This window comes from Protopterus annectens, chromosome 8.part0, assembly GCF_019279795.1.
Source record: "Protopterus annectens isolate FY-2018-M chromosome 8.part0, PAN1.0, whole genome shotgun sequence".
Classification (NCBI taxonomy): domain Eukaryota; kingdom Metazoa; phylum Chordata; order Ceratodontiformes; family Protopteridae; genus Protopterus; species Protopterus annectens.
Genome location: NC_056741.1, coordinates 963,366,040 through 963,383,096, shown reverse-complemented (window position 1 = coordinate 963,383,096; position 17,057 = coordinate 963,366,040).

The window sequence follows — 17,057 nt, the reverse complement described above, 5'->3', positions numbered from 1 at the left end:
ACATTTGCATTTGTCTTTTCTTGTTTATTCCTATCCAGTGATTCTTGACTGTCATATAGTCATTCCTCACCCTCCTTGTCTTCTGTGGTTACCTTTTTATTTTGCCTGCAATCCCTTGCTAAATGTCCCTTTTTCCCACATTTGAAACATTCACCCCTTTTCTTTCTTTCTTCAAAGTCTTCTGATCGCTTATCAGATTGTTTGTTTCCCTGGGCATTTTTCTTACCCTTCTTCCCAGTTTGTACTACAAAGACTTCTGATCCGTCTTCTACTGCAAATACTTGAGTTTTCTTTTTCTTTTTGCTATTAAAATGCCTTTTGGCATGTCTTGCATATTCAAGCAATGACTGTAATCTACTTGTACAATGATCTACCATGTGCTTTGTAATAAAGCTGCTAATGGGTGCAATACTGCCTTTTAAAAATGCATTCTTTAGCTGTTGCTCATATGGGGAATCATGTGTTTGATCTTCAGGTACCTGCATTCCACAATGGTTATTAAAACATTCTAATAATCTGACATAATATCTATCAACAGTTTCACCTTCTTGTTGTATGCATTGATTAATGCAAGTCCAATCAGCCCTAGGCTTCCATTTCTCAGAGATTCGGTCTGTCAGACCTTTCACTCTGTTGTCCAGTTCTGCGTTACTATGTGGGAGTGGTCTAAGCTCTGCGTCATGGGCTTCCAGTTGCCACTGATCATGTGCCAATCTGGACCTACGATTTGTCTAACTACTTTCTCTACTTCTTCTCCATTCAAATGGTAACTTAACCTCATGCCTTGTAAGTCTTCTAAGAATTTTCTAAAATTAACTTTTGGATGGGGAATTCCCTCTGTGGCTTTCCGGATGTCTTCCGGTGTCCACGGTCTATATACTAGAAGAGTTGGGTCCTGTCCTGCCTGTCCTGCCTGCGGATTTGGTACTTCTATGAGTGGACATATCTCTTCTTCACTCATAGCTTGTGAATTTTTATTTATTTCATATAATTCAATATCCCCTCTCAAGTTGCGTGTTCGAGACCTGGTCTCGATAGGATCTCTGACAAACGGTTTTGATTTTGCAGGAACAGCTGGGTATAGCGGAGGTGGATCAGCTTGTCCACTCGCTTCATATTCTCGTAAGGGAAGCGGAGGAGGCGGAGGAGGGGCTGTTGCTATTACCAAGTTATTATCTTCTTTATCTAAGAACATTGCTTTTGAATTTTTAATCTTTTGTTCCCTGCGATTTGCTTCCTCAAGCCACCTGTGTGCCTGAGGGACTCCTAATTGTCGTTGCTTTTTTAGCTGACCTTTCGCATCTGTTTTAAGTTGTCTAACAAGTTTAATAAGTGAAGGTTTATCTAAATTACCATCAAATTTGTATTTATCAACCCATTTTGTATAATACTTAACATTATTGGCACACTGTAATTGCATATATTTCGCATCTTCGGTTAGAAGCGGGTCTCAGGAACTTTCCGTGCACTGATTTCCCATGTTGCCTTAGCTAAGTTAGAAATTGTTACGTAACCCTTCTTATCACGTGGTACCACAATTTTACACCTTTTCACAGTTTATCTAGAATAACTGCCTACCTATTCTGTTTCCCTGATCTATGACAAGACAGCAATCTTTTTGTCCCTGATCTGCACATGCAAATCTCCCTGACACAACAATACTGTAACAAGTCCCTGATCCAAAACAGAAAAAAGGTAAATTTCTCCTTACCTGACCCTCCGTGTGTTGATCCACCGAAACGTTGACTCGTCCTCCAATCCCAGATCAGAAACAGTGGCTGGCCTCTTTGGAACGACAATTCAGTCAGAGGTCTTTCAAGACAGAAGAGCCGATGTGGCCACGGGTACATGCCACCCAATTCTGACCTGAGCCTAGAGTGAGAGATACTTTCCGGCTCGAAGGACCAAAACTGTCAAAGGAAAAATATACTTTAAAAATGATCAAAACACGGTAGGTTCAGGTTGAGGCACTTTAATCTTGCAGCAAGGAGACAAAAACGTGCTAATACAGAGTTTGTCTAACTAGAATCAGGAAATGCAGACATTTTTATACACTTTCTAATAAGACATTGCCTACCAAGCTGACATAGTGAATCACAAGTTTTGTCATCATCATTTTGTAGTGATTGTTTTTACAATATTCTGCTGGTACTATCAATTTTTATGAGAAACTTCCTAAGAAAAACAACGTGGCCTTGGCCGGTTAGATATATGCAATGTTACCATTCAAGGTACTATGGCTAATTCGAGCACAAAGCAAGTATAGATTGCAGTTCATTTCTCTAACAGTCATTTGTCTATGTTATCTCTAACTTCTGTAGCTGTGTATGTTCTCATACTTCGAACAGAGCTGATTGTTTAAAATCATTACATTCACAGTATATAGCATTGTTCATTCATTTCTTCCTGACCTAGCAGATAATCACCTGCTTCTCAAGTACATTTCCAAAAGGCATAAACATGAATATTGCTGTGCTAGCAATTACTAGGTCAGAGGGCATCTTGCAAGTTTCAGAAAGCACACTGCAGTTTCAAAAAGCATCTTTTCAGTCTCATATGAAACTCAACTGTACATAGAACAGTGCATATAAAATAGAATGAAAAACGTGTTAACTTATTTAGTTTCTAATTAGCATTAAGCATACACACATTAATACATATTTTTCTGACAAAAATGTTTATCAAAACTACTTTCAATGAGCATCCAAGGAACTTTTTTTTTTTTTGCAGGGGGGACATGTGGGTAAACTCCCCCACAACACCTCTTGATCTTACATGTCAAATCTGAGTTCACACCATAGTGGAGAAAGAGGAGAACTGCACTGTTGATGAATATAGTTTTTTATGGACATATTTGATAATTTCACATTCAGCAAAATTACACTGAGTGACCTGATTTACTCGTATCACTGCATGTTATGTATATACATACAAATATTTCAGGGATGGGGATTAATGCCCTACTAGCTTGCCAATATACCAAAACAGTTTCTCCCATAATAAGCGTCCAGGCTATATCTAAACTAGTGCCTGCTTTAATGTAATCTGGCAGTCTATTCCATGCATCAGCTGCTCTGTGGAGAACCAATTAGTACACTTCTTATTGTTATAGAATATAATTTTTCCAAATATTTTGGGTTTCTAATGCCATGATGGAAATTGACTCCATTCCTAGGTAAAAGTATGATTAAAGTTCATGAAATTAGTATTGTTTCAATCTTTGATGTCAGCCAGAAATGTTCTTTGCAACACCCATAATGTGCCCAGTAATGACTCCTTCTGTAATTCCTATATAGTTACATGTATCGGTAACACATCTAAGTAAAATTGTAAATTCTTTTTTATAAGACCCCCGTTGCTCTGGCTACTACTGGACCTGTTTGGGTATCTTTCTTCCACATTGCCCTTGTTTTTGCCTGCAAATCCTGATATTTTATGACTTTGTGTCTCTCTGTGCATGAAACACTGTAGTCATTTGGTGTAGCAATTTCAATGATCAATGTTACTTTTATTTTATTTTCATGGACTACTATATCTGGTTTTCTCACATCTATGTTTTAACTGTTGGTAATGGATGATCCCACGTGATATAAACTTCATCATTTTCTTTGATGCTTTAAGGCTAATGTTTCCAGTGTTTTTCAGCTACTTCGGTATTATAATGTTTGCACAATCCTCAGTACAACAGTCTTGCCAAATTATTATGCCTTTCACTATACAGCCCTTCTGCCGTTACTATATCATAACCAGCAACAAGATGTGTGATTGTTTCCAATTCTGTTTTACAAAACCTATATTTGTTTCTCCCACATTCCCAATGGCTTTGTAAACCAACATGTACATAGTCTACTATCTTGGGCTGCCAGTATTCATCTTTCATCTTTTAGTTTAAATTCACCTCTCCTTAACCATTCCTATGTTCGATCATGATCAACATGAGGTTGTACCAAGAGTTGTCTACACTACAACTATATACATTTTCCACATTTCTTGCCTTCTCATCTGATCCTTCACCTAAAATTCTTTCTTTTGTTTTTTGGCAAAGTCAGTTGCTGCATGACTTTTATCTACTTCTGGTTTGACTTCCATTCCCACTTGACACTGATATGCTTCTGCTAAACAAACCAGGGAAGCCATCTTAGACTTATTCTCCTCATGCTTCAAAACATTCATTACATTTGGGTCTTGTGAGGTCAGCAGATATGCATGCAGTTCCATGATTGTAGATCTATACATATAATCAATTTCAAGGCCTATATCTCCTTCAGAATGGAGAATGTGTAATGTTGGTATGCACTGATTTTTGTAAATCATTTGATGAGCATGAAGCATCCTTCCTATTTACCTATCCAACCTATCCAACACCTTTTGGGGCCAGTCAGTCACTCAAAAACTGTAAGTTAGGACATGAAGAACAAATTGGTTTATAGCTTGGACTTTGTTCCTGGATGTCAATGCTGTTATCATTGACTTAAGATTTCTAAAATATTTCTTACTAAGTTTTATTCACATTTTGTTTATGTTTTGTTGCTGATCCTTCATCAATTCTCAAATATCTTCTACACAGGCTGTCTGATGATTCTGTACTACTTTTTGATAACCCCAAACATTCACAGAAGTAGTTGTCTCTTAATGCCATATATACTTGAATAAGGTCTCCTCTTAAATATCTATATGAGATACTGTGCAAGCTCAGATATTTTAGTCTTCCATAATAACTAAAATGTTTATATCCATGGATGGCCTTGATATACTTTCACTATACTCTTTCCAGTTTACTCATGTTTGTTTTCTTGTAAGGTTTCCATATTGTTTTTTCCATATTTAAGTTTGGGTCTAATGTAACTAACAAACAAAGACTTTGCCATTTCTGATTTCCTAGAATTTATAAATCGTTTTAAACCACCTGTATTTCTATAACCAGCAGTAATCAATTGGTCAATATAATTAGAAAACACTCATAGCTGGATATACTAACATACCCTGGTCCTTAAATGAATCTACAGTTTCAATCGTTGTGTGCTGTATTAAATATTCACCTTTCATTTTATAGCTCCCATATCTCATATGCTTAGATTTTGATGCATTTTATCAGCATATTATTCTCCTGTGTCCAAATGGTCAATTTAATCAAGCTGTTTTGCAGGCATGTGCTATCTGTAACACATGTAATCAGTTAACTCAACTTCAAGTCATCTACATACAGACTGTAGAACACCTCAGATGAAAAAAATAAATCTGAAAGATACAATCTAAACAAGTATGGGCTGAGGATAGAACCCTATGGGACACTCTAACTATAACCGAGGATTTTAGCTGTCTAACTGCTATATGATACTTGCCATGTCCTATTTGTAAGCCATGCAGCTACCCATCTTATCAAGAGTACATTAATCCCTAGTTGTTCTAATTTATTGATCAGTGTTTTGTGTATAACCCTATAAAATGCTGAAGATAAATTTATATATGTTACATCACAGCTAAAAATTTTCATTCATAGCTTTTATTATACTGTTATAGAAAAATTGTTATGATAGGCACCTCCCCATTCATTCTCCCCATACACACACACACACACACACACACACACACACACACACACACACACACACACACACACACACACACACACACACACACACACATTGATGCACCACTATACATCTTACCTGTTCTGTACTTTACAGCATGTTCCTTATGCTGTCACTGCTCCTTATAAGTCATGGATGATTACAGTTAGTCAATGATGCCAGACATTAGAGTTTCATTCTTCTTATTGTTCAGAAAATGCACTGAGATGCAAGACATGTAGCTCTAATAACTTTTTTAGTGGATTAGAGTAACATTTAGAAAGACAACCTAAGACACCCTGATGTCATCCATTGCAGCCTCCCTGCCCATTTTGTCTGGAAGTCTTAACACAGCCCTTGTATTTCACAGACCAAAATAAGTCAATAATGCCAGATATCAGTAGAGAAGCATAGCTGGTTCAACCAGTGCCCTGGGCCAGTACTATGAACTAGGGCCCCACACATTCAGCTCTTTAAGTGAAGAGCAAACAGAAAAAAAAGCATGTCACCGTAACAAGCCAATCAATACATTCTGAGTGATTGGCTTATTACAGTTAGATGTACATCCCTCAGCTCTTCCACTGAAGAGAAAAAAAACAGACTTTCCTTCTTCTGGTGCAACAATCACCAAGTGGTCAGATGCATGAGTCCCCCCATCCTTTTAAAAGCTGGTATTGTGTTAAAGAAAGATTGAGATCAGCTGATCACCCCCCCAACTCTGCACCTGGAACAGTTGCTCCACTTACTACACTACTGTATTATTATACAATTCATGCTCCAAGACCTGTGTTCTGTTATTTATTTATTTATTTACCCTTTGTTGACTGAGTTAGCCACATTAAGCTAGTGGCCTCTTTTCAGGGGGGGTATGCTACTAAAGCAAATTTGGTCTGGGCATCGGGAGTCTTCCCCTCTCTTTTTGACAGGTGTTAACAGTCAACTCAAGCAGATGGGACCATCTCATTCAAAGGATGATATCCTCAGTTTTTGGCAATCCAATCAGAATATACATGAATATTACCCACAGCCTTGTGGCCGTCTAGCACCAAAGACAAGCTACTGACAATACATTAACTTTGTAAGTAGATTAGGGTGTTATTCAAGAGGGTCTTTGATACTGAGTGTTCCTTTGACATTTCTTTATTTCTTTTGTGCTGCAAAACCTGTTGTTCTATTAACTTTTTCAGACACACACAAATGCACACAAACACACACACATGGACACTTAAAGGACATCAAAATCTCTCAACTGATAGCACAAACACACACAGACACACACACACACACACACACACACACACACACACACACACACACACACACACACACACACACACACACACACATACATGAACACTTTAAGTACATCAAACACTCTCAATTCATAGCACTCTTTCACACACACACACACACACACACACACACACACACACACACACACACACACGCACACACGCACACACGCACACACACGCAAACACAATGACACCTATGCTACCTATTCCCTAATTTACCACCCTTACTGTTACCTCCAGATGATAGAGCTGTCTAAGAATCAGAAACAGCTACTGCAAGTGGTAAAAAGGGCTTAGAATCAGTAGTAACATTTCTGAATCCTAATCTGAGTTCCTTACTGCAGCATTAAAAGACATCTTATGTATCATACAAACCACATAGGCACACACACACACACACACACACACACACACACACACACATATTCTTTCATTGTTTAGTACTGTGAGTGTTCAATACTTAATGAGACACTCATATATATATATATATATGTATTGAAGTTTTAAAACTTCAAATGTCTGAGACCAGAAGATCGAAGTTTTGAAATTTCGAAAACAAAATAAAAAAAAAATAAAAACAAAAGATTTTTTTTTACATTTTTGCAGGAGGCAAGCCCCCTGTGCCCCCCACACCACCTGCTAAATAAACATGTCAACAGTATGCTACATTCATTTTTTTGGATGTATTATTCATTTGTAAAATGTGTTTGCAAAGTGGAGTTTCCTTTTAATATATGTTGCATACCAGGTATTTGCTGATTCTATGATATTCGCCTGACAATGGAGTATACATGTTTGTTCACTTTCTGCCAAAAATTTGACAAAAAAGGGCTTGACATAATAATGTTTGCATACATACTCATTCTTCCTTTTGTATCAGTGTGATTCATAGTAGTTTGTATTCGCTACAATGATACAATTCCACAGATCTACAAGGGTGAGAGGTTGGCATAATGGTTTAGGTGTTTACCTTGCAGACACAAGGTGCAGGGTTTGATGGAGTTATTGGCTAGACTATATATATATATATATATATATATATATATATATATATATATATATATATATATATACAAGATATAGGGTTTGATTCTCACCTTTGGGAAGCATGGCTAGGCTTAGTACAAACCCATGGGTTCATTGGGTCTATATTATAAGACCGAATGATCACAACCGTGAACAGCGACACATAAACGCTGAACTCCGAAAATAGCAAAGGACATCAACATCAAAATCCAGAACGCCGAACGTATTTTCGTGGCCAGCAGGGTGATTGTGGGAAAGAGGAAATATATCCTTTTCCCCACTGTAGTGTGATCTCAGAGTTGGTATATTTAAGTAGGGGGGTGCGGGGGGGCTTGAAGTTTGTTTATGTAGGTTTTGTTTACCTGTATGGTGCTATTGTTGTTGGAAATGCGTTCGGTGTTCTGGATTTCGATGTTTACGTCCTTCGCTATTTTAGGAGTTCGGAGTTTATGTGTCGCTGTATACATGTTCTCGGTTGTGATTGTTCGGTCTCATAATATAGACCCGGGTTCATTAGCCTAGTAGTCACCTAGGAATGTGTGTGTGTGTGTGTGTGTATATATATATATATATATATATATATATATATATATATATATATATCTTGATATTTTCCCTTTCCCCACTGTAGTGGAATCTCAGTACTGGTATGTATAACTAGCAGAGTGTCTGGTGGGCACAGTCTCATTGGGAGTACAGTGGTGCTTGCTCCCCTGCAAAAAGATGTTTTATTTTTATATTTTATGAATAAAACATTTATGTTTAATTATTTGAGTTTCAATGTTTTACATCTATCGTTTTATATATATATATATATATATGGTTCACTTCATAATCTCGAAATGCTGAAAATGCAGAATGCTGAAAGTACATAACAGCGAATTCAAATATCTCAAATCCACGTTTATACATTTCCGGTAAGTTACGTGAAGTGTTTGGCTGATATGGTGTTTGGAATTGAAGGTGAGTGAGTGTATGTGTGTGTTTTTGTATGTTGTATGTGTGGGTAAGGGTAGAGAGGTGTAAGTATGAGTGTGAGTGTTGGATTTGTTGGTGTCTGTGTATGTGTGATGTGTATTTGTGTGCGAGCAAGTGTAGAATGCCGTGGTGTGATTTTTTTTTTTCATTATGTGCGATCTTGGAGTTGGTATAAATAAGTAGAGGGGTGTGGGGGGCACAAATAGGGGGTGCTTACATGTAGTGTAGGGTTATGTGGTTTGTGTGCTGTGGGTAGAATGGTGTGTGTGTTATGTGGTGTATGGTGTATCCATGTTCATGATTGTCTGCTTCGTGATATATAGGGGTGTAGGACTCTTGCACAAATGCACTTTTCACTGTATCACTAATTGGTGGGCATACTTACACGAAAATGCTTTTCACCGAAGCAGCATTTTCACATAAGTATGCCTGTTGTGCTGGTCGTACTATGGTGCAGATAAGGGAAAATTGCCTTTTCCCCACTACAGTGTGATATCGGAGTGAGAATATTAAAGTAGGGGGGTTGTGGGGGCACAGCCCCCCACATGAGGGGTGCAGGGGGGCTTGCCCCCTGGATAAAAGTAGATTTCATTTTTTTTTTTCTTTTAACACACTTTAGTGAAAGCGCAAGTGTGTTCAGTGATAGTGGATTCGGACTGTTGAATTCTCGTTCAACAGTCCTAGATCCATATATAGATATATATATATATATATATATATATATATATATATATATATATATATATATATATATATATACACACACACACACACACACACACACACACACACACACACACACACACACACACACTTTACTGCAATTATGCTTGTACAGATTTCTGTGTTAAACTGCGTTCTGGGTTTTTCTAAGATCTGGAATAAATAATAAAAGAGCATGTGCTTGCTATCTCCCTCTCATGTGATTTAATACATATCTTTAACTAAACACATGCATTTAGTGTATCAGGGAAAGGAGTCCAACTGTTTATATTCTTGATTTCACAGGTTATCAAAAGTGGCATCAGTCGGTGTCATTTAAACTTTGAAACTTTCAAAGAACTATAAAGCATCTATTGTCACATCTCTGATGCATTAAATCTCTACATGTGCACAGCTAGAACTTCAATCTTACTGTTTACTCAAAACCCTACTCAGAATTATGTTGCAAGTATCATAAGATGACCCTGAAATGCAACATTAAGGAATTATGAGGCATTTTTGCAGCATACTGGTGTTTGGCAGTTGACATCTTAATTTTATTACAGACCACCAAGTATAACAGCAATGCCCATCTTAATGCGAAAGACAAAGCAACACAAAATATATGCATTTTTCTTGCTTTTTTTGTAATATAACAAATAAAACTACACAAATAAATGTTTTGCTATGAACATTTTAATTCATCATAGCACAGAGCCTCAAGTTTGAAGGACTAGTTTTCTAACAGGCAGTTCAGCTGCAAAGATGATTGAATTGAGTTTTTGACCTGTTGTCTCTCTGAGCACTATTGGCCTTCATTTGGCCTAGAACATTAGTAGGCATTGTGATAGTGGCGGGTAAAAAAATATAAGAAAAACATATATAGATATATATGGGGAGGCAGCAATATGAACTGACACATGGGTGGTATATACTTTTGTTTTCTGTGTCACAAGAAAACACTTTACCAAACTGTTTTTTATTGAGGCTGTAACCTGCTTTTTGACTTGACAGGTCAATTATGCATTAATATTACAACATTTCATGCTAGACCAGAAACGAGCCTTTGTATTTGAGTCACTGAATAATTTCAAATGTTCATGTGTTTGCATTGCGTATCTGACAGCCTTCCTCACCTAAGCAGAAATATCCAACTGTTTCAGTTATGCCTTTTATGGGAGTGACATTGAGTAGCAAAGAAACAAACATAATTAGTCTAAATGTTTATTTCCTGCTTTTAGACAAGAGGAAAGTTAGACAATTCTTGTTTAGTACAGACATCTTTGTACAGAATTAACCTAAATAATTTGCTTAGCTTCACATTTTCTGTATCTTGCAACGCTAAGCCATTACAAGAGAAATGTTTTAAAGTCATTTCTAGTCACAAAAGAGAATGAAAAACTTCTGTGTTAAAATAAAATAAACACAAGTCCAGGTTTACAGATTCTTCTTCACTAATTCTAGTTATGAAAGAGTAAAATTCAAAGCATGCCTCTTGTAAGTACACTTTTCAAATGAATCAACCAAAATCACATGACCAGCAGACTGGCTATCTCAAGTACCAAATTTCCCAATCACTGCTATCCATAATATTAGACTTAACGAAAAATTAATTTTGGACCACTCTGTATACTTGCATCTAGTCTGCATTGCCATTAGGGTTCTGTTTTCAATAACGTGGCAGTATAGTTGCCTCATAAGGCATTCCTTTTTGACTAGCTGGCAATCCCTGAAAGTGAAAATCCATGTCTAACTAACACACTTGTCAGGGTATAACTGGCAAATATCTTAAATGTTTTCTTATTACAATTTTAAAGCAAAGCCAAGTAAGGTAGACTGTGGAGAGTAGGGTAAAGAACTCCTGGTGAGAGGAGGAAAAATGCCAACATGATTATCCCTGTACATGGATTACAGGGGTAATCATGTTGGTATTTTTCCACCTCTCACTAGGAGCTCTTTATCCCACTCCCCGCAGTCTACCTTACATGGCTTTGCATTTATCACCAAGGCCCTCAGACCTTGGTCTAGGTTATTACTATTTTAAAAAACTGTTTTGTCCTTCCTACAAAGAAACTGCAACATTGACACAATGCATCATATGCTAAGCCCGACTTTCCAAAATTGCCAAAGCTTTCCATTTTACATTTTTTATTTGTTTAATGAAATACCACCTTAGGACTTCCATAAGAAGAGCTTACTAGCCTAGTGGAACTAACCTGGTCAACAAAGGAGAGACAGATACACAGATTGACAGATACTTGTCAGCTGCAGAGATATAGGAATACTTCTGACAGACAACATTTAAATGTGCCTTTCTTTATCTTTGCCCGTGCCCAACATAGGGGTAGATTTATTTTTTTATTTCTTCCTTTTACAGTGCACAATTAATATGACATGGGCAACTATAGTTTCCATCGTCTTGTAGCTAATAGTAAAGGGCAATGCTTACAGATACTTTCTTTTTCATAAGTGTTTGTCACATACCTTGTAAATAAATGGTTCTTTTTAATATCTATGTATGACAACATTATCTTTTATTATCTTTCATTTTATGTTGTACATGGAGGGTACAGTGAGAAAAAGACAATGTTGTTGTGTACTGTCTGACAGCAAGGAGGTACATAATGAATTTTTTGCAAAGTACCTATCAAATCTCTCATACTCTGTTCTCATGATAGAGCATACACAGCATCTGCTATGGAATATCATGGGAAGTGGAAACATTTTTAAAGGACTTTGTGCCGCCACACAGAAAGGCAGACTGATGTGTTTATCAGCTTTGAAAGCTGTTAGTCCATCCGTAGTGTACTTAACACTGCTAGACAGATAGTGTCCAGAAGCTAAGTGTTCGGCAAATTTGAAAGTTGTAAAAGACTTGTCATTTCTACCCACTTTTGTTCTGTAACTAATAGTGCATTAGAGCAGCTGAAGCTTTCAAAGCCATTAGGTTTAAAGAGGGGCATTTTGTTTCTATTTGCTGTCTGTCTGATAGCACAAACTACTTTGCCAACTTTCAAAAGCTTTGAAAGCAGGTAAAATGCATTGTACTCCTACAGCTTTTTTCTGTAACTGATAGTACATAGAGCAGGTAAACCTCCATGTATTACAAATAATTATGATCAGATCTCTAATCCTAACAAACGTATGTGCTCTCGACATAGATGACAAGATTCACCTGTTGAACTTAAGTCTCAGTGTGAAGTTCTTGGCATTCATGTCATGAAATAATAAGCTGGTTAGTATTGGTGATCTGATCATAATCCTGTGTGTTAGGTGTTTTCATTATGGATGTCAAAATTAACTTTTCACACTTTGCTTTCCTTTCTTGGTATCCCCATTTCAGATGTAAAACATAGAGGATTATGAGCAGTTCACTGATGCTAATTGTTTTATTATGTATTCAAGGCATGGATTCCAAGGAATCCATGTTGAGAACACATAATATTAGGTTAGCATTGGCTAACTGCTCATAATCTTTTGCAGTGCATGGAGGTTTATCTGTTCCATGTATTATTAGTTACAGTAAAAATGGGAAAAAAAATTTCCAGTGCTGTAAAACACTTAGTGGGCACTTTCAGAAAGGTAGTGTGACACTGATCCTTATGCCTACACTCACTTCCATGCCTCTCAATTGTCCAAATTTTTGCAGAATGACCATGCATTTGCTTCATGTATAGTGTATGCTCCTCATGAAGTCCATGACTTTTGGACAAATTACTGAGGACTGAGGACACTAAATAACGATACATTTAAGTTTCAGACTTCATATCCTTCAGTAAATCAGGCAAACACATCCTGTTATTCTAGTAACTTTCTAAGTTTAGAACAGGGGGTCTGGAACATGTTATTAATGGACAGCAGGCAGAAACAAATCTTTTATTCTGCCACTATCATTTGTACTGGCAGATTTTACTGCTTAGCATGGAATCCAACCTTAACAACATTAGTAAGGAGTGCTTAACATTTCTTACGGTCAGCTATCGTGTCACTATAGTGCTTAATTGATTTCTCTTTTTCTGAATAATTGAGTGTACTCAACATGTTCCATGCACTACAAATCTGTTATAGCTGGAAACCCAATCACAATCATCTATTTAGTACAAGACAAGGAATACTCTGAATTCATGAAAAAGACAACTTTTAAGCACTTTTCTATGCGTTTAAGCTCTTGTCTCATACTAGAATGTAACAATTGTCAGCACAGGACAGAATCTGAAGTATTTTTACAGTTTTAAAAGCTGTAATACAGGTTGCTGTCTCTCTCTTGATCTCTCTGTGTCTCTCTCTCACACACACACACACACACACACACACACACACACACACACACACACACACACACACACACACACACACACACACACACACACACACACACACACAAAACAATGCATCACAGTGAAATGTCTAACAGATTTTAAAGCCATTCACCCATGGGGATGACAGTTTCAGCCTGCTGTCTGGGTCACACTGCTAAGAGCTTAATTGCTTTCAAAGCAGAGAATGACTTCACATTAGTGCACTTTTTTCTCTAACTAGTAAGATATTGGAGCAGCAGAAGCTTCATGCACTACAGAGAATTATGACTGGGACTGTCTGATTATAGCTATGTAGTTATGTGCTGTCAACATGAATATCAGAATTTACCTCTCAAGCTTGGCTTCACTTTATTATAAAATAATCAGTATATTAATCCATTTTCTTCCATCCTACTACTATCACTGATAGCCTACAAGCCACATGTCAGGAATCAGATTGGGATTAGTGATTCTGTTTCGGTTCTGGTGAAAGAAGGAGCATAGAGGTATTATTTTTTTAGCCTTTCTAAAGACTACCAATTAAACTGCGGTGGTGGTACTGCGGTAGCATTGTCGCCTCACAGTTAGACGTTGCCCGTTCGATTCTCAGTTAGAGCGTCTTCTGTGTGGCGACATGCGTGAACGGGTGTTCCTTCATTGAAGGTTGTGCATTAGGCCCAGCAAGCCAGCACGTAAAACTCTACTGCCAATCATTAGCAGACCGGAGTTCAGCGGTGGCGACCCCTAACCGGGAAAAGCTGAAAGACACAAACAAAAAGACTACCAATTATTGGGAAGCATGGAAACTGTTTATTAGGAGCTAGCATGGGATTAGTGCTACTATTTTGATCCTGATGAAAGAAGGAACATGGTGACATTGATTCCCGACTTTCTTGGATTGGGCAGTCTGTATGGAACTTCCATGAGCTGTCTAATTTTGAACCATTGTCCAGCTGAACTCTCTTGCACTGAGCTGCTATACATACTATCCAAGACATCTAACGGAAGACTATGACAAGCCTATGTACAAACTCTTACAATATTTGGGATGAAGCTGCTGATCACCAAAGTGCCTGTCATCTGCTTCTTAGGAACCAGCTTGAGGTTAGTGCTATTGTTTTGCTACTATTTTACATCTGGTGAAAGGAGCAAAGGGATATTGATTGCTAGATGAGTTTAGCTGCTGTGAGACTAACACTTGCAGTAGCCAGCAGATGAATCTCCACTATTTTTATCATTTTGGCAAGTCTAGTTCTCTCTTTTCATTATGTACTGCTAGATTAGCCACCATTTAACCCAACAACAGAACATCACTCCAAATACCTCATCTGTAAATCTTCAAGGTATTCCATAGCGGTCGTCTTCCATCCCCTGCGTACTAAAACAAACCTTTATTCGCCATTTTCTGGAAACATGGCTCAGCAGTTTGGTCCCACCCCTTTTCAGGCATGTCTAATTGCATTAGATTGTCTAAGACAGTGTATCAATTACTCTATGCTTATCCAGTATTCACTGCTTCTACCTATTGATAGTACAACCTGCAATGGATGCAAATATTTAGGAAACGTGGTAAACTTTAATCCACTCACAGAAACAATAACAGCAAAAGTGAAGGGCCAAATTATTAACTTCAATCCACCACATTAGTCAGAACATACCACTAAGTCTATAATTTATGTTGAACCTATAAAGAAAATTAAGCCAAAGCCTCCTAGAACACACTCTAAAATATCTCAGCCTTTAGCACACCAGACATCGTATACTCCTTCTCTACTGTCATATACTGCAACTCCATGCAAATCACACAAGAGTTACCAGAAAAACAGGTCTATAAGCCCCACCAAGTCTGCTGCCAGACTGGAAAATATCTTAATCACAGGTGACCCTGTAGTTAGGCATGCAGACTCCACACTAAGTAGAATGGACATGAACAGTGTGACTGTAAGGTGTTTGTTCAGTTACAGGATCTATGATATATCAAGGGCCCTAAGATCCCACAAACCAGGCAAGTATGATCATGACCTAGTGGTGAAACACTTGGAGTAAATGACCTGAAGCACAACACCTCAACAGAGATATAGAGACCTTATGGAGCATAGACCACATGAGCTACAGGCAGGAAAGGCACTGCTCTTGGGTAATATCTTAACTTCACCAAGAATAGTGCCTAGATACCAATTCAAGATAATTAGCTTTAATAATTGGGTAAGTGACTGGTATCATTCTAACGGGATCCAGTATATGATATCCTTTAATGAGCTAGGGGATAAGACTTCTTATTTCATTATGGATGGCTTACACTGTTCATGGCAGGGATTCTGCATGCCACGTAAAACATTTGCTGCCCTTATAGTGCCTTTTTAGGTAGAGTCTCTGTACTGGAATTTCCATCATATTAGACACAGACTCAAGTTTGGGCAATAGCATAGTGAAACTACTCAATGCTAAGAATCTAAACAGAAATATGCTAGAACTTGTGGCCCTTCTGCAACTCAGACATTTTCATATATGTGTAATTAGTGAGAAATTGTATTTTATTATTTATTTATTTTATTTAACAATTTTATTTAACATTTATTTACCAGGAAAGATTTCAGCAGAGGTCTGGGGAGAAATGCTCCAAACACGTCTTTGAAAAAGACTCATAATGGATTCAAAGTAAGGACAGCACTCCGTCTGTACCAGGGTTTACTGCCTGTCACGTCTTCAGGCACTAGGAGAACTGTGAAGAAGTATGTGTATTTGTCAGAAAGACCATTTCCTCATACCAGATTACCCACAACCCTAATTTGGAGCTCTTAGCAATCAAAGGTATCCTTAACAAATCCAACTATTACTTCATTGCTAGCTACAGATCCCTATCAGTGTCCCCCCAGAGGTCATGGAAGTTGCTTTAATACCATTAAAGGATAAATATAAAGCTAATAAACAAATATAGACAAACAACAGCAATAAAAATAAAGCTGCATGCTTATTTATTTTGTTTTTCTTGACCAGTAAAGTCTAATGGGCCAAAAACTTTCTTTTCAGTTGAGGATCAAGAAAACAACAAGCATAATTAGAAAATATAGCAATGCGAAACATTTTGTAGTGCAAACATGATACTAGCATTTAACAGTATTCAAATTTAAAAATTAAACACACTGTAAATTACTCTACATCATAAAGAAAAAGCTAAGTTATGATAG